Here is a 20,212-nt window from a genome sequence, read left to right on the forward strand (position 1 = left end):
TTTTTTTTTGCAAGTTTAAATGACATCTTAAATCATTAGTTACAGTATGTCCTCCAAAATAAAGCTAAGCATATTTTCCTTTTTTTTATGGCATTACTTTTCCAACGTGTAGATTGTTGCCAGGTTCAAGGTGGTCATGGCAACTTTGTTACCATGGCTTTAGTGGATAATCTCAGACAAGATAGATCCAAAGTGGAAAGTGTTGTTGTGTGTCCCTTTGAAGAACCACTTAGTCAGCCTGAGAGTCATGATGTATTATTGTTAAGTCTTGACATGCTTAGTATTGTCTCACAGTAATACACAAAGTGTGTGTGTGTGTGTGTGTGTGTGTGTGTTAAACTCTTACAAAGACACAAGGACTCAGGTGCAAATATTTGAGTTTCCTGCAACGAGACCAATTACAGAAATCTCTCTTCCACACATCATTGTTATACAGTTTCCAGACACAACAGGACAACAGCACGACTACTAACTTAGAGCAATTATTTACAATGGTGTGTGCCATGCCACAAGGTTGATCTTTGACCGTTGTGTGTTGTTAAGAATGTTGAACAGGCTCCTGAACCCAGAAGTGAGCCCGGCGCAAATCCTGTTGTGTCTGAAAAAGGGCCCATTACTGTGCAACTAGCGACTGAGGATCCGAGGAGGGGTGAATCGCAGACAGCTGCTCTTGCTTGTGAGGGGTTATTTTTTCAATGAGGCTTCCTAAGTTTGAACTGAATGGATGGGAGTCCCAGGTATTAAGCATCTCAGTGGTCTTTTCAAGGTTGTGGAGTTCATTTGTACTGGTGGTTGTTTTTCCTGCCGCCTTCAAATGTGTTTATCTTGTTCGCAAACAACCTCATAAATGGCAATTTGAAGCTCAGAGTGAACATGACTTCTAATGTCATAAACACCAGTTCATAAATCCCATTTGTAGGCTGCAGCAGTTATTAGAGATGCACGAGCCCACGTGTAATCAACACAAAATGATTAGGTGAATGAAAAAGCAGTTCAGCCTTCTTGTGTGTGCTGAACTTCTTTCAGTGCATCACTTATTAGATGTTTCCTGACATCATCTGCACAGGGCATCTACTTGTTGAATGTAATCAATGCTTGTTAGGGTTTTTAAAGTTACCTGTGACATTTTTTTCAGAGCAGCTGAAAATGTTTTTATTCAGGTAGGACTTTGGTTAGCTCATCTTACATTCCAGCGCTGTTCTTTTATCTTGCTCTGTGAGACCTTTCCCTTGTTTTTTATATTTCTCGGTTCAAGTATGTGATCGTCACTGGTGTGATACTAACTTCTCAGCCCTTTGCTGTTTGTTGTCATTGCTCTTTTGTTAACTGTGTTTTTGCCTTGCTTAACGGGTGCAGATATCTTATTTGTCTTTTCTTCACTACCTCAGTGTTGGCAAGCTTCCTAGATCTTGGGGTTGTTTTTACAAATGTCCCATTGAAGTATCCACAAGCTTTAAGGTCCTCCAGGTGTTTTCACCCGTCTCTTGGACGCTTGCTGGAACATTATTTGCTCAGCGATGCAGAGCCCTGAAGCTCGTGAAAGTTAAAGTATTGCTCTCCTGTCTTCCTGAATGTGCTATACCACTGTCCGTCATAGCTACGCTCCTGTTAAACCTGGTGTTACTGCCCCCTCTGGTCCCTCTAACGGAGCAGGCCTCATGGCTGTGCCTCTGAGGAGATCGGGGCTGTGCTGTAAACCTCTTCCATGTTGAGGTTCCCAGTAAAAAGAGATGTTGAGCCATGTCAAAGCTCATCTCAAGGACTGCTGTTAAAACAGCCTGGAGCACTAGCCGCAGCAAAAATGACCTTGAGAATGACCCCACCCGTGTTAGATATCTGAACCTCCCCTCCTGTCAGTTTGAGCTGAGGAAGCCATTTAGAAGAGCTGTGAAACGTCTCTGAGTGTTTACAAGCAAGTTCAGTTGACCTCAATTCAACACTTCTACAATAAGAATGACCTTGATGACATTCAACCATTGAGAATATAATATTTTAAGGGTAGACTTTTAGTTTATCATCTTATATGTGTGCGTTCCTCTGTATAGTCCGTGTAGATTTACACTCACTTGTCAGTTTATTAGTTACACCTAGATAAACCAACGCAGTATAATACAACAGCCCTGCAGTAAATCCTCTCTTCATGAGATTGTAATGTTCCATTTTTTTATTGAATCTGTTTGTTGGCGGTGTTGATTTATTGTAATAGTCACTTTGAAGGCTGTAATTTGGGGTGCTGTTGAGAGAGGCGTGCACAAACAATTGCACATGCTCTCTCACTGACAACTATTCAAGCCAGCCTGGCACACACACGTGCAGATACACGTAACACACAGACACGGGGCTACAGGGCTATTCATCTGTCTGCAGCAGTAGCTTATAAAAGGTCAACATTTGAGTTATGACAGAATCTCCTGGCCACAACAACCTAAGCGTGGGTGGCTGAACAGTGGCTGTGTGTATGTGTGTGTGTGGGGGGTGTGTGTGTGTGACAAAAGCCTTTTTGGGGGACACAAACCAGATTTATGACTTGTGTTAATAGAGGAAAGCATTTGATCTTGTCATTTCTACAAATGGGATAGAATTGGATTAGTGGCGGTGAGGGTATATCTCCAGGAATCTGAGGTAAATACCCCAGAAGTGACCAAAGTACTGTATATGTATTTTGTGTATGTATATTGTGTACCTGGATTTTGTTACCTATTTGAGACACTTATCAGGACTTTTAGTCCTCATGAATGACAGCCAGTGGGAGGTCCAAACAAGGATAGCTCTGTGTGTGTGTGTGTGTGTGTGTGTGTGTGTGTGTGTGTGTGTGTGTGTGTGTGTGTGTCCTTACCAGGACCTCTTGAGGACCAGTGACTGGTCTTAATGTGGCAAAATGTAATTTTGGTTCCACTCATAAAGGATTAATGCGTGGCTGTAGGTGCTTTATCACCCCTCTAATTAACACTTTATAAACCATTAATTAACAGTTGTAAATAACTTGTGGGGTCAGTATTTGGAAAGATGAAGGTATGCTTTACCACTGCATTCTTTAATGGGAAAATAGCAACATCTAATAGCCATTTTCACCTGTATGGATAAAAACATAAAAGGTTTTGTTTAAGGGTTGGACATTCATGGTCAGGGTTAGGCATGAAAGAGTCAGGGTTAGGGTTAACAATTGAATGTCTAAGACATACCTGGGCACATTGGTGGAAAGTAACAAATTACATTTACTGCTGTTACTGTTCGTGAGCGTTTGTACTTACAGTAAGTAGTTTTTAAAATCATAGGTAGGTAGGTTTTAAGTGTTGTACTTTGCTACATTGTAAATCAAATAAAGTAAATACAGTAAATCAAATCTGTTACTAAGTAAAATAAATTAAGGCCTAAATTTACAAAGATAAAACATCAGAAAAAAATCAGCCAGAAACCGTTGCCATGGGCAATTGGTAGAACACAGTTGTGCTAAATCACAGGAAGATGGAGACAGACAGTGGTGCATACCCAGCCGAAGGCCAAACGTCGAATTCTGCTGAAGTCAAACTCAAAGGAAATGAAGTGAACCCCTGGCCATATTTAAGGGACCACTTCAGCTTCAGGTGCAAAAAAGGCAACAGCTTCATAATGCAGTGTAAGCTGTGTTTTCCCACAGGAACCCAGCCAGCAGCTTATAAATACTCAAACCTGCGCAAGCATGTCAAGATGAGTTAATTAATACTTAAAGTTACTTAGTAACTTCTGCTTTATGTACTTTTCGAACAAACTACTTCTAGCTTTTACTTGAATATATTTTTAGACCAGTAACTGTACTCATATTTAAGTCATTTTTAATCAGAGCAACAGAATTTTGGGGTGTTCTTTTCATTTCTGCCTGTTTGTGGTGTGTGCATGAGTTTGTGTGTGCTTACATGAGTGTGTGCGTGCTTACATGAGTGTGCGTGCTTACATGAGTATGTGCGTGCTTACATGAGTATGTGCGTGCTTACATGAGTATGTGCGTGCTTACATGAGTATGTGCGTGCTTACATGAGTATGTGCGTGCTTACATGAGTGTGTGTGCTTACATGAGTGTGTGCGTGCTTACATGAGTGTGTGTGTGCTTGTGTGTGACAACAGGGGCAGACCTGTAATGAGTGTGCAATGCAGTCGGAAGGCAGGAAAAGTGGAAAAGAGAGAAAATGATCAGAACGACTGAGAAGGGGGTCTACAGGAACCGTTTACCTCAGTCAGCATGATAGAAAAGGACAGCTCTGAGGAAACACACATGACTTGGGGGGGTGGGTCTAGAATCAAATGTGACAGAGAAAGCGAGCTTATGAGGGACAAAGTAGCGACAGATACAGGAGAGGAGAGAGGGACAGAGATCAACAGAGTGTGAGGAGAGGATAGATTGGCACGAGGGAAAAAGGTGCCTGAAGCTGTATGAGAGATTGTGATCTAGCGTGTGTCAATACATGTATGTCTCTCTATCTGTGGATGCAAATCCATCCATGTAAGCGTGTGCATGTGAGTTGATATGTGTGTATGTCTTGGCAACAGCAGAGGGGCAGATGCTGCCTGCGCTCCAGGCCTACTGCTTTACGGCCTTCTGCGGAAACGTTGCTGTGCCAACCTTAGCTCTCATCCACAGCCAATCATACGCCTGGGCCCACGTGGAGCGCAGTTAATGCATACACACACATACACCAGCAGACATTCACACACATACACACACACACACACACACACAAGCATGCATGCATGGAAATTCCATAATGAGAAACAAGGGTAATAAATGGAAAATGTGTGTGTCAGTGGTAATTCTTTTCATTAAGGTGCAAGGAACATTGTGTGCCTCTAATCAGGAGGAGGATTTTGGTGCACACACTCTCTCCTGCACACACACACACACTCTAGCCAGAAGGGCTGCCTAAAGCGACATTTATGGGCGCTTTATGTCAAGCAATATAAAGCTGCTCCAACCTTTGAACTTCTCTCATTATTGCAGCATTTAACAGGGAAGAACTTTGTGAGAATTTGACCATTTCTAGATCTCCCTAACCACACTCCTGCAAAACTCCTTTCCTCTCTTATATGCCAGATAGCTCAAATCTAATCCTTTTGGGTTTCATGTCTTCTAAACCTATCAGTCCTGTCCAATATGAGGCAGTCACTTGCCTACCACTGCTGCTGCCTCACTCTCAACAGAACTCCATCAAGAATTGGACAGGGAGGTCTGTCGCACAACAGTCCGTAAGGTTTGATTGACATCGGCTCCAAGACTTCCTCGAATGTATGCGTTACATATCTGCATTTTTCTTTTTATCCTCTGTACCCATCACATGACAGTCTGATCTGGGGAGGAGGGGAAAAAAGAACAATGTGATATCCAAACAATACTATTTTGTATTTCATCTAGCATTTCTATAGAAGTCAGTGGAAGTGCTTTTCACAGCAGTTGTAGTTCATCAAATTATTTAGCATCTCGATCTGTTTAGTGTCACGGAGAACTAGCGTGGGCCATACCAGGGTCCTAAATGGAATAGGGCTGTAACTAATACAATTAATTACACAGCTAGGATGAGGAGTCTGTTATGTCTCATGTTTCATCATATTTTTTTGCCACATGCCTTCTGTATTTTGTAAGATTCGACTAAAAATACTTGAATCATATTGTTTTTTTTTTCAAGTGTTGGTTTTTGAGTTGAGCACTGCAGGCATGAAACTGAGCGATATAAAGTAACGCCCTGGTAAAAGAGGGATGAAATAGCTCGGAGGGAGAGATAACAGGGCATCGAGGGGGAGAGGCAGAAAGACACTGCGGAAGGAAAAAAAACAGGAAAGAAGAGAGAGAAAGATAGCAATAGAGGGGCGTATAACAGAGGGATGCGGATGAAGAACTGAGGAGAGGAAGAAAGAGAGTGAAACAGAAGGAGAGGTTGAAGGTTGAGAGGTAGACAGACAGATCACAACCAAGCTGAGACCAGCCGACAGCTGTGAGAGCAGAATTTGATACTGCGGCACAGACACACAAACACAGAGGTGCGCGCACACATATGCAGATGCTGACACACTCATATGTGTGTATGTGTATGCACACGCGCCGGTACAGGCTCATGGGGGCACATACACATGCTCGCACTATCCAAAAGAGACACATTACACATGAAATATTAATGGTGCAAAGCAATCAGCAAAAATGGAGATGGAAGAGACAGGGAGAAGAAGAGAGGGGTGACAGAAAGGGGAAAGTAAGAGAGACGGATGAAAGCAATATGTCTTTATTACAAGTCTTAAAGTGACATGTAGACTATCAGCAAATGGATATGCATTATGAATCATCAGCGTCTCCAGTCGCACGACTATCCCACAGAAGCAACATATGTACTGGTGTTGTATTTATCTTATCAAACAACAAAACAAGGTCACCACGAGTGCTAATAGGTCTTAATGTGTGTGTGTGTGTGGGGCGGGGGGGGTGTTAGCGTGTGTGTGTGTGTGTGTTAATATTTATGCTGCGTCAGAAATGTGAAGCTTGTTTCACCCTCTCACCTGTATGGCTGCGCTTGTCTTCATGTGTGTGTTAGTGTCAATAAATCATTAATGAATCATTTTCCACGGGTGAGAGAAGGTGTGAGAGGAAAACAACATTTGTTGGCAACATATTGTCTTCTTAATTACTGTCTTCTCTTCCTAAATGACTGTCTGCTAAAAACAGAGTTTGTTATTTTAGATATATTTGTGTGTGCTTGGGGGTCTGCCCAGACGGACGTCGTTTACAGATGTCGAGTCTTGCTCATGTGGTCAGTCGTCAGGTTGGATTTAAGCATATAGTTGAGAGTTTTTATGATATTGATTCATAAAGTCAGTCGGAAATGGCAAATCACGTATATTTCCTTTGTTTTGGTGGCATTTCGTTGAATTAAAGGAAAAGGAAATCCTCAACAGTGTTGATTTATGTGACCTTTAACTCATGAAACTACATCACTACCTCCAAAGACAAGTGCATTGTTAGAGTACTTTAGCATTACCAATCATCTGAGATGGCGTCCCTCATTTAAACTCAGACTCAGCCAGGACTGACAACTACCCAGAGTGCAGCGCTGGATGGACCGGATACATCTCTCCCTTTGTCAGGTTACAGCAAAACAAACTTAATAAAGAAGGGAAACATGAGCCTCTGGTTAAAAGGTTACATTATGTCGACACTTTCTGAAGTCGAACCCGCTAACAAGATAAATCCCAAAAGGACTAATCTAACAAATGGCAGTGTGAGGGATGATGACAAAGATCTAAAGAATCTGTGAAAATCTTTCTGTGTGGAGTCTCCATGTTCTCCCTGTTCCTGCGTGGGTTCTCTCTGGTACTCCAGCTTCCTCCCACAGTCCAAAGACATCAAGAGGGGACGAGGCTGATTGATACTCTAAATTGACTGTAGGTGTGACTGTGAGTGTGAATGGTTGTCTGTCTCTATGTGTTGGCCCTGTGATGGACTGGCGACCTGTCCAGGGTGAACCCTGCCTCTCACCTGCAGGCTGCTGGGATAGGCTCCAGCCCCCATGACCCTTAACAAGATAAGTGGAAGAAAATGGATGGATGGATACTGTTTTAGTGACACATTATGCTGAAGAAGGCTAATGCAATGTCCACTTTACTGCTCTTTATTAAAAAGTCATTTTTGATACAAGTAAACATAACAAACAACACACTTGGTCACACCTGTGGTTTGTTGGGATCTGCTCACCTGTACACGGCTGATGCAATGTCCACTTGACTGCTCTCTATTAAAAAGTCATGTTTGATACAAGTAAATATAAACAATCAAGAGAAAACCCAGGCACCTTACTTTAGGGGAAAAATGGGGACTGCACAGTTAATCATGGCTCATCTTCTCCACCATGTCCTGTAACCGGCTCCAATCTTGTTAATTTCCCTGGGAGTGACAGCTTTAGTATTTTAGGAGCTTTTAGCACTGTGGTGACATCATCATTCTGGTCCTAAATTTGTAGAACAAGCTCTCTACTTTTGTCAAAAGATGCAAGTCACCCCCCAGCTTCCAGCGCAGAGATAAGATGCATCTGTTCAGACTAAAAAAAGTAGAGCCCTCTCTAACTATCTCCCTTCTTATTTCTTTCTAATCATGAAATTGACCTCAACAACTGCTGGTCATTGCTCTAAAATGTTTTAACAGGGAAAGAACAGTTCTGGAAAGATGGGGCTATCGTAAGTCACGTTGGACAAAAGCATCTGCTAAATGACGTAAGGTAATGTAATCACTCTCCTCCCCTTCCTCCAGCCCACCGCCAGTGTCCTGGAGCCATGTTTACAGTAGATTTCCGAATATGAAACACAGATCGGTCCAGCTGAGAGACACTTACTACCCAAGCACAATTTGCATTTTCCCTGTGATACTCTTGTCTCTTTCACCCACAAATTCAAAATAAAATATATACCATGTATACCATATATACCAGTAGTTCCATGATGTAAATACACTCCTCAAACTGCCATCTTATCATCTGGGCTGCAGATGGGCACTGCAACTGACCTTAGTGCAGGTACCACCAAGTAGGAGACAACAGAAAAAATGCAAATGCAAAAGTATGCATTACTTCCTTGAAAAAGAAGCTAAATAATTGATAACTTGAATTGAAAAAACAAAAGCATCGCTAGTTACAACAAAAAAAGTTCCAACAACCGGACAATTCTCTTCCTGCAAAAATTTTTTTTTTTTAAATTCACATAATAGGCTCTCCATTGCAGTATTTTCTGTGTACTTAATGAATGCCAAATTAAGGGAAGAGCTAGTTCAATAGTTGGCAAATGAAATACACAATAAGAGTGATAAGACACATCCCTGGGGGAGCCTGTACAGGTTATCAGTTTGTCAGAGAGTGACGAGCCTGCTATGACCTGCTGGACTCCACAGCTAAAAAAAGAAAACATTTTTTAAAAAAAATCATGAAACCATTAAATCAACCAGAGTCTAGATAAAATTCTGTCACCAATAAATCTGCTAAAGTAAAACTGCTGTGTGCTCATCTGAGTGTTAATTCGTGATGATAAAGCACAAACAGTGAGGTGCGTTTGTTCTCTTAAGCACCTCTCTGCCCCTTAAAAGCTTCAGGTAATAACACCATCCATCACCAGCTTGTGTGGACATGTGTGCATGTGATGCATGCATGCGTGCGCGTTTGACAGAAAGGTCAAAAACAGAGGGAGTTTGCACAGACACAGGAGGTATTGCTTCACCGCAGGACTTTAATCAGAAGGAAAAAATATGCCAGCGTGTTCGCACACATATGGAGACACTGAGATACACACAAACAGGCACAAACACCCAGGACATGAACATCAGCAGAGTACATGCATTAGAGCGCAGCAGTCGCTCCTTACTAATGAAGGGGGGAAACATTGTGGAACGGCGTGTCTAGGCAGGTGTGAGAAGAAATAAACAAATAATGAGAGCAACACTGCTGAGATTACTGCACATTCATTACAGCTCTTGATCTGTTCTCTTCGACCACTGACTCTTCTCAGTACCACACGAGATCATTTCTTTCCTTTTAATTTCCTATCCTACAAAGCTAAGACTTGTTATTGCAGCACTGACTGCAGTGTCCAGTTACTGACATGTTACGGAATCCACTGACATGTTATGCAGCGCTTTTTTCAAATCTGGCAACTTGATTTAGATGCGTACAGGTATTTGAGCGCAAGGTATTCAGTCAAGCTGACTTACAGTTTTCAACAGTCTGAGGTTGAAGCAAAATCATTTTTTGGGGAACTTTTTGGAAAGCGTGCTTATTGTCAACCATTTGTAGTGCTAGACGAGCAGACAGATACCCTGCATTAATAAAAGCAGGATTGTGTTCTACATTTGCTTAGGGAAAAAATTGTTGAAAATGACTAGATGTTATTTTAGAGTCAAGAAACATACACGGAACTACTTTCCTGAGAGTGCGCAGTGATTTGACCCAGCGCCTCAAAAGCACACAATTGTGATTTCGGTCAATAAAACACTAAAATGTTTAAGCAGTTCTGGGTATTTATCTGATAAAGTAAAATCTCATAATTTTTTACTGTTTTTTTTCATAGCCAATGTGAAACACAACTGTTCTTTGCAGCTAAGCTAACTAGCAGTCAACCTTCCAGTAAGGGTCTGGGTTTCATACCCGCAGAGAGGAGAGATTGGTATCTGTCTGCTTGCCTCTTGGCTCTACAAATGATAGTTAATAAGCATATTTCCAATAAGTCTGTGCATTCCTTTCAGGAGAGATATGTCAGGTAAATCCATCAAATTTCAAATTTTTTCCACTTCCCCTACTTTCCTTATTAGTGGCAACAGATCCTGGGAACTGTCATGTGCGTGTCCCTGTGATCCTGGAGCTGTCGGTGGATATAGCTCCTCGTAGGTTTCCCACGGCAAAGTAGGATCCAGGATCCCGACTAAGAGCGATTTAGATAAGCTGCTGATTTGTCATGTTGGGAGTGTGAGAACATCTCCTGGAGGAGGGAGACTGGGGCACCCTCCTGGAGTCAGTCAGTATCTGTTGGCTGGTTATGACCTGTGGGGCCAAGTGTGGCGGGACCCAAAAAAAGCAACATGGAGTCGTAACTCATATTAGCAATTGGCAGATTCTGAGACCTGGTTGTGTTGGGTCCTGACAGAGCAACCTGTCTCTAGGGGTGTGGAATGTCACCTCTCTGGCAGGTGAGGAACAGAGCCAGAGGAGCTGGGCTTACCTCCCCCACAGTATCACCTCTGGAACAACACTCCCGCAGAGGGGCAGCCCTCTCGGGCATGAGGGGATATGTGGGAGTGCCAGGGTATTGAGATTCTCCATGAACGAGAGGATCACCTTTTTTGTGATGACTTGTCTCAAGAAGGAATCCTCTGACTGTCTCAACATCAGTATCACTTACAGACAACAAGCGGCCCAGATTTAGTCTGGTCTATATTTGGTTTATTTCCCCAAAACACTGCAGAAATTGATTGCTGATGAGCTGATCTCTTCCACTATTGAACCTGCCGTTATCCAAAGTTCACATTTCTGTTCTGAAATCTAAACTTCTGATACAACAACACCAGTAATTCTCAAATCAATGTCCAAAGGAAGCCGTCCACCAGGGAAGTTGATGATATTGTTTGTTAAAATGTGACTCAACTTAAGCTTCTCACTGTCAAATGTATCTTCTGTCACATAGAGCGAAAATGTCCATCTTAATCTTGTTTTTTGTTTTTTTGTGTTTTTGCTCAAATCCTTTCATAAAGGAGGAATTAGGATGAACGCTGTTTGACAGTGACATGAATCTGTACAGAATCTGAAGAGTTAAGGTCAGAGGTCATGTGAATGGTGGTTTCATAACCTTTTTAAAAGTGTATTTCAGGGTTTCAGTGTTCACAGCACATCTCTTTCCTTTGTGGATTGTCGAATCATTTGAATATTTCCGCGAAAAGTAAGATTCGCTCCAAAAGATTCAGAGCCGGTAGAGTAATTACTCGATACAGTTTTTGCGGGTTTTTTTGTTGTTGCTCATTTATTTTTGTTTTATTTCAATTCTGCACGTCTATAAATGATTACTTTCCGTCTCAAATTTTTCAATGCGTCAACACATTCATGTCAGGTTTTAAACAAAGCAAGTCAAGACCTCTCATCCGTAGAGGGAAAACCTGCCATGAGAATAAAAGGCAAGTTCTGAAGTTTAAAAAAATAACAATTTTTTAACGGTCTTACCTTTTGTTTACCAACATCCTTTAAGTTTTTGACAGCCAGTGCTGTAGTCATAAATTTCCAGTGTGGTAAACTTGTAGTGTCTGTGCCAGCATGCTTGTTATTCTGATGATGGAGGGAAAGAAGGAAAGAAGGAAAAGCTTCCTGATCTTCATTAAGAATGACTCAGCTGCTTTTTCAGGCTGTCAGCATTTCCAAAGCTGATGACATTCCAGGGGCGCTGCTGAGAGAGCTATTCACAACAGGAATTGAGAGTTTAAGACTAAGGCTGACACTACTTGAATTAAACTATAATTGGCAAGTGTGAGAGACTCAGTGTATTGTGTATTGTGCGCGAGCGACTAAGAACGTGTCACAAGCTCTTTATATTCATATTGTTAAACTGATTACTGGATTTATGTAAAGCTTTTTCCACCTTAACAGCAGTCAAAGTGCGTAACATTCATACACTGTTGGAGGAAGGAGAAATTAAAGGTTTAGTGTCTTTCTCAAGGTCACTCTGACACAGAGGCCAGGGATTGAACCAGCGACCCCAGAGTTATTACGTTATTCGATACCATGCCCTTAACCATGCTGCTTAAATACAACATAATCATACTGAGCAACTTGTAAAAATGCAGCCTGACTTTAAGACTTCAGAATTTCCAGTTATATGTTTAAAGAAAAAAATACATAAAATGTGAGATGGTAAACATTTAGAGTCCTGTATTCTTTTTTCCTTTGTTTTTACTCCATATTGACTAGAGGTGCATGATAGGATATTATTTGTGAATATTGTTTCAGCAATGATCTGGATGACAATACCACAAACTACCAGTTACTATAAACTACTGTCATCGGCAAGTTGCAGCAGAAACCACAGCAACTGTTGGCTGTTGAACCTGCAGTCTGGATGGAATTGAGTTGAACAAAGTTAGCCTTGATTCTTGTGCGTTCCAAAATATTTCTTTTGCTCATGGTTGTGAATGTATTTTCCTCCATAAAAGTATTTAATTTTAAAAATCATGACCTTATGATAACTGTTTATAGGCTCCTGCAGCTGTCAGGAGACCAAGAGCCACCAAGGTCACAGGACCAGTTTCAGGGCCTGGAACACTAGCACCGTCCAGGGTCGGAGACCAATGACAATACAATGTGACTTAGAATAAGTATATGACATTAAATTTAAATCTTTACGTTTCTTAAATATGACATCAGACTTTCCAAGGTTAACATATGCTCTAAGTAGTAAAAAGGGTCATTTTGAAGCCAATAGTCCAGAGTGAAAGCCCCCCTTTCCCATTCACATGCACACAAACACTAACTTCACACACAATAGCTTCAGGTCCATGATACTGAGAAATGGAAAAATAACAAGAAATAAGCAGCAAAGAGAAAAACTTGTTTTTGTCCCATCAGCCAAACAGGCAAAACATCTCAGTTTGCGGGTGAAGAGTAAAATAAATAACATAAATGAAGCCAGTAATCCAGAATGAAAGCCAACCATAGATGCTTTAATGGCAACAGGATCAAAAATTGCAATAATAGCAGGTTCCAAAGGGACATTTTTGCCTCCTTAAGTACTATGTGTATAATAGACACTAGAAATAAACACACTTGACAAAAGAAATGCCATGATGCGTTAGCACAGCCAGAATGATCACGTATCAAAAGTGATCGGGAACCTAAAAGGTCCCCAGTGGAAGTAAGGGTTAAGCATGAGCGAGATATATGAAACCTTTGTCAATGCCTTGTCAGACAAAGGATGTAAAAAAAGAATGGGAGTTATTTTTATAGACAGCATAAGAGAGGGTTCGGAGGGAAGCCTTGGAGAGGGATTCAGAGGGATGAAGGATCATGAGGAATAAAGCAGTGACTGACTTCGGACTTGAGTGTGTGTGTGTGTGTGTGTGTGTGTGTGTGAGAGAGAGAGAGAGAGAGAGAGAGCACGCTCATACATGCACTGCTTCTAGACTGCTCTGTCAAGACCTATTCACTCTTAAAACTTTCTTCCAGACCTGACAGGTGAGAAGCAAAAAGTAATTGTAAAGAAAATGTGTGTAAGTGCACATGTGTGTATCTGTCTGTGTGTAGATGCTTGCATGTCTTAGTTGAGTAAGAGAGCACCAGAGAGGGAGACGGTAAAAGGAAACAAGAATAGCATATGTGCAATTATGTATGTTGTGTATCCATATTTGAGGTTTTGTTTGTTCAGTATGCATGTGAGATTACTGAGTGTGTGTGTGTGTGTGTGTGTGTGTGTGGTAGGGGAGAATGGCAGAGCGAGACTGAGAAGTCACTCTTTTTCCAGGCACCAAGGGATCAGTAACTCTCGAATCCCAATACACATGCAGCATGTTGCTTTGAATCAAAATCCCCATGTATTGCAATAAATTAATTGAAATGCCGTTGATAAGAATTCAGGCTTTTTTTTTCTCAAAAAATATAAGCGAGACATCCGTACTGCGAATTAAAGAGTCATTTTGAAAACGCATGAAACCAATTATGACTCTGACTGCACTGAGAAACCGATCCAATATAGATACGACCCTGAAAAAAAAGGTTGTAGAAATCATTTCAAAAATTCAGAAATGAAAACACTGAAAATAAATTATGCCCTAGTAATCATAGAGACAATAGAGAGTGGTATGATAAAGTCTCAGCAGTCAATTATGGGTGCGCTAGTTTTTGGTACATCCCTTCAAGAACTTTCCAATAATAATTTCAACCCTTTCTGCTGCTAATAAGTTTTGAAAGTGATAGCTTTGTTCATATGTGACCACAAAGTGCCACAAACTAATCAAGTGGCCTGTATAAAGCCTGTCTCCCTCTATTTTTTGATGAGTCCAGGAATATTTGGGCGAGAACCTTTCCTTTCGTCTAGAACCAGGAGTTGCAGAAATGAACTTTTGAATCCGAGGCGATCCTGCAGCCAGAGTCACATTGTCGTCTCAGCTGTGATAATTGAAGTAGTGCTGCACTAGAATTCCTATTTTATGCTGTACAAATAAATAATAACAGAAAAACACATCCCAAAGTTATGTGATTATTTGCTCATTACATTTGTCTCCAGTCATACAACAAGAACGTGCTACATCTTCTGCTGCAGGATAGTGCTGTTTGTTGGCTGTAGTACTGATGCCAATTTGTTTTGTTTATTTGGGGTTTAAAATTAAATTTCCCAACTAAATTGCATTTCTCTGTTGTAGAAATCCATCAAAAGGACTAAAAGGATGTGATGGGACAGCTTGACTGAACGATTGTAGTTTGTTTCAGGATGTGGAAAGCGATGGCCTCCGCTGTCGAACGTGTACATTTTTGTGTTGCGCAGCATCTGATCGTACCTGTGTATCAGAGCATTGCATGCATCTGTGCCTGCAAGTTGCATTGCATGCATCTGTGCCTGCAAGTTGAGGAATATTCAACTTGGTCACGGTAGCTGAGCCCACAGCACGTGCATCCCACGTTAGCCCATGATTGTTTATGTGTATAAAAACACAATACAGCATTGTTTCTTAACATCATGTAGCATACTTACCAATCCTGGAACCCACTGGTCTGAGCACCAGTCCAAGACTTCTTTTCTCCCTCCATCGTTCATTGTTAACGGTGCGTAACTAACTCTACTCCGTTAACGCAACTGAGTAGAGATGTTAGCATGGAGCTGAAAGACAACAAATATGAGCAGATTGTTACAAAAAGTAGGGTGGCACGGCGGTCAAATAATAGAACAGATAAGAGATTGGGGCCGGTGGCACGGTGGTGCAGTGGTCAGCACTGTCGCCTCACAGCAAGAAGTTTCCAGGTTCAAGCCCAAGCTCGAGTACGGGATCTTTCTGTGTGAGTCTGCATGTTCTCCCTGTTCCTGTGTGGGTTCTCTCTGGTACTCCAGCTTCCTCCCACAGTCCAAAGACATCAAGAGGGGACGAGGCTGATTGGATACTCCAAATCGGGGCTCTGAGAGCGAATAGTTGTTTGTCTATGTGTGTTGGCCCTGTGATGGACTGGCAACCTGTCCAGGGTGAACCCCGCCTCTCGCCCAAAGGCTGCTGGGATAGGCTCCAGCCCCCCGTGACCCTTAACAGGATAAGCAGTAGAAAATGGATGGATGGAGGGATGTTTCAAAAGTAGCCAGTTTATACTCAGTTAACAGTTTAAAAAAGCTACAACTATAATGGCTTTGTTGAATCACTTGTTTGCACAATCTGTTTATAGAGCTTCCATCCTTCCCAACCAGAGTTTTACACCATAGCTGAATGCTTGCATGTAAATCAGCTTGTTTTCAAGCTAATGAAGTTAGCATTTCCTTGTGTCTTACAACAGAGGTGGATCCCCAACTTTCTGATCATATTCTGCCCCCTATTGATTTGGAGTGAGCACCTCGAAGCACCAAATTTACCTCTTAAATAGAAATGTACGAATGATGGTGCAAAAACTTTCACCTTTTAATCCACATTGGTGCAGTGTTTTTTTTTCACTTGGGATTAGCTTTTGACCACCAACACATCAATTAGTTACCCTGACAGCCTGGCAACTGTAGTTGAAAGGGAGATAAGAACCTGGTCAGATACAGCGGTGTATGCTGGAGGCACTATCACAGCCCATATCCCTCCTGACTGGAGGAGTCCCTTGGTGGATGAGCAGAGGCTTTGCCATCATTACACTCCCCAGATGCTGAACAGAAATCCCAAAGGGAAACTCCGCATTAACATTCAATATGGTCACAGATGCTGTAGGTTTGCTCTGTGGACCAGTGCAGTACATTGTGTCTTTTGTATCTTTGTTGGGGGCGGCTTTTGGGGAGGTGTTCCGAAAAAACATGAAAAACGAAATCATGCTTGATATAATTATTGAATAAAACTGCATCCTCTTGGGAGGGGAGTGGAGGGTCACAATTACAATCAGTCAGAAGCAGAATCTGAGTGTCAGCATCAACAGATGTATAAGTACATGGTCTTGTGTAAACATCATCCAAACAGGGGCTTTTAGTTATGGACGTGCTGAGCTGCTTAGCAGACTACACGAGCACAAATGAAAGCAGTGGCAAACAGGTTGTCTGTTTTCTGCTTTGTGCTGTTTCTCTTTGTCGCTGCAGTTTATGTCTATGTTGGCATATACTGTCACGATTTTTGAGACTCTCGCTGTGGACATTTTAAATATTTTAACAGGGTTTTTTTTCACCGCTGATACTTCTGCTGCGCACAAATGATTTGGCCCCTTTAGAGCTCCGTTACAGCTCTTATTTAATGCGACTTTCTTCCTCATTCAACCCCATCTCTCTGACAGCTGAGTTGTATATAAAGTGAATATAATTACTCATCGTATATATCTACAGCTGGGACTTTTCAAAATAGACCAATCAAGCAATTCTCATATAAATAAATGTTGCATGTATCATACTATGTAAGCTATTGTGTAAAGTACATGTTTGTATAAATATGATACCCATTTACATGAAACGTGAGAAGTAAACCATCATCCAAATGATAAAAGCCATCCTTTTTCTCCATCTTGGTATTCTCCCATTGTCAGTGATAATGTGACCTACAACACAGATGAAATTCCCTCCGACATCTTGCCTCACAATATCAACTTTGCCTTTACAGAGGCGGCTGCGCGAACCCCCGTATGCAACTCGTCCTTCAACACAAACAATCCGAAAGGTCTTGTATCCTCGCCTCCAAACATAACTCATAAATACCTTTCCATCGTTTTGATATGCCTTTAGTCATATGTCTCACAATGTTTCTCCTCAAAAAAATAGCAAATTTTCTCTTTAGGATCCCTTCCTCTTTTGCCTTGTAGGAACTGATAAAGATTCTATCAGGTATCCTCTGTTTGAACTATCTTGTGCCTCAGCTTCATAATTTCTCTTGAAGGTGAAGAGCTGATCAGACCCCAAGGCCTTGACCTGAGGATGGGAGTGAACCTGTGGTGCCTTTCACAATTCTTTTATAATCGCAAATTTGTTGGTAGAACACTCTCTGATAGTAAAGCTGACACTCACGGCGCCAGTGTTGTCTAGACCATGTGAGCAGAATGTTCTAGTTTGGTGTTGCTGGTAGTGCCCATTACTAGCATGACTGTCTACGGGGGGGGCAGATGTTCTGGGGGAGCTGACTCAACCTCATCTCACAGCAAACCTCATACATCTGTGGTGGACATCCAGTAAAGTGTCCATAAAGTGTCCAGTGTCTCAGAGTCTTCAGACTCTTTCTTGTTTATGACAAATTCCATCATCACACAAAATTCCGCGACAGGAACATGATAGCAATGAATATGTAAAAAGTACAAAACTTGCTGTACATAAGTTACATCAATGAAAAATCTAGTTGGTGTTCCAAGAGTATCGGAACCTTTATATCTGCCTTTTTGAATAATTGCAGGCTTGGGGTGTTTACAGCTTCTCTCTAGAAATAATCAAAAAGCCTGATGGTCCGTTTCTGTTCAGATCCTCTTCTGAAATCGATGATCCATAAACTGCAGTACATGTACACAGTTACACCAGGGGGTACGCCAAAATAAATCTGTAGTATGTTCTCAAAATCCTTTAAAAATGAACTAGAGTTTGATGTTTTTTCCACCTGCATTCTATGAAGACCTGCTCCTTCTCAGATTGGGTCTCATGCCACATGAGTAAACTGGGCACGGAGTACTAGCCAATCAGAGCCAGAGCAGGGCTGTGGGCGGGTCTTCTCCGTCACAGGTGGAATTAAATTCAGAGACAAGAAATAGACAGGAATTGAAGAGCCGGATACTTTAGATACAAAACTGAAACTTTCAAAACACTGACAACGACTGAAACAGAGCACAACATGAACACAAACTCAGCTAATCACACAAGGTACAGGCGGTAGAAGTCAAGGGCAGAGAGGAGATGTTTGGATGGGCAACAGGCAAAACAGAGCTGGGTCAAGCCCGCAAGGTGAGTTTTGATACAGTAAAAAAGAGAGGACATAGACAAAGACGGGAAGTAAAGCAAGGGAAGTGATTTTCAATTTTTTTTGGTTTTGTTTTTAAAAACAGGAACTACATCATCAACAGCATGTTAAAAGAGACTCACTGCAGACAAATGAATGCAAAGATCAAAACTCGAGGGTCTAACTTGAAAAGATCACGATGAAAACAAGAGTTCATTACTGAAAATCAACAGTGCAGATGGGAACGGGACACTGCTGCTGTGCATACGATTAAGACGGACTTGGAAAAAGTACCATTCCCTTTATCGTGGGATCGCTGCTCAGGATTGAAGGAGCTTTTATTTCTCATTCACTTTGACCTTGATTTGTGTCCAATGGCTGCTACAAACAATAGAGGCCACCCTGGGATTGGATGATATGTTCCTTCCTTACCTGCTGGCTTTTAAGACGACTCAGTCCAGCACCACGACTGCAACAAAAGCACTTTGCGCTTCACTTGGAGACACATTTGCTGACAACTACACTGATTTTTTGTTTCTATGTTTTGTAAAGTACCGTATATTTATCGGTTTTGTTGTTTGTTTTTTCGGAACAATGACTGTATATCCTTTTAAAATCTGTTCATTTAACCGTTCCTCCTCTTGTTGGGTGGATGGATTGATTACAGTTGCATCATCTGGAACCCGTGCTCTAAACCCTTCCATGTAAATTGTCTTTAGGAATTGGGCCGAAACTGTCGAGGAATTCTGATCCGTAACACTTGACTTAAAGAACATTAGTCGTATCCAAATGCTGTCAAATATGTGTGTCAAGTTAGTCTTCATTTTCTGCTCAATTATCCTTGTAGACCATGTGAAAATGCTCAAATCCTCTTTTGTGGCAGCACAACAGTAGATTAGGTCTTTAGGATATAACGGATGTCAACCCAGGTTATGTTTCTCCAAAGAACATCCTGCATTTAACTAGAACGTTTAAAAGCAAATGTGCGCACACACGCGAATACACATGCACAAGTGCACTACAGTTCACTTTTCATTCAATATGCAAATTGAAACTGCAGTTCATTTGCTGATGAAAGAGGATTCATGCTCAATTATATCTTAATGGCTTGGGTATAACAGCATGCTCAGGCCAGCAGAATGTATTAGATGATTTTTTTTTCTTTCATTAGGTCAAATCTGACTTAAATTTCTGAACTCAATGGAAGTAAAAGTGAGCTGATCTAACTCAGGCAAGAAGAGCACACGCATCTCTTACCCAAATTTGATATACATGTATCTCCATTTATCTGTCATTCACGCACGCACGCACACACACACACACACACACACAGGGGCATTTTGGGGATTAATATTGTGGAGATAAAAGCGCGCGTGGGTCGAACGACAGGGGGCGTGGGTGTGCTTGAAGTGTGCCGCGCCTCTGGAGTGCCTATATAGGCCTAAACACGCAAACACAGAGACGCGGTTCCAGCTTGAAGGGAGAGTGATAGACAGCAAAAAAGTCTATATCTGCTGGTGAGGAGGAGGGGGTTAGTTTGACCGCCCCCCCCCCCTCTCTCTCTCTCTGCAGTTTGTCAGGTTTTGTTTACCATCTGCCGGCGCACATCTTTCC

General features: G+C 41.7%; 1 protein-coding gene across 2 annotated transcripts in view; it reads left to right on the forward strand.

The window, feature by feature from the left end:
• The window catches only part of pcdh7a (protocadherin 7a), a 191,178-nt gene that overhangs the window by 122,787 nt on the left and 48,179 nt on the right, over positions 1-20,212 (forward strand). The gene's annotated exons all lie outside the window — the stretch shown is intronic.

This window comes from Aulostomus chinensis, chromosome 8, assembly GCF_037954235.1.
Source record: "Aulostomus chinensis isolate RoL2024-O1b breed Wild chromosome 8, RoL_Achi_v1.0, whole genome shotgun sequence".
Taxonomy (NCBI): Eukaryota; Metazoa; Chordata; class Actinopteri; order Syngnathiformes; family Aulostomidae; genus Aulostomus; species Aulostomus chinensis.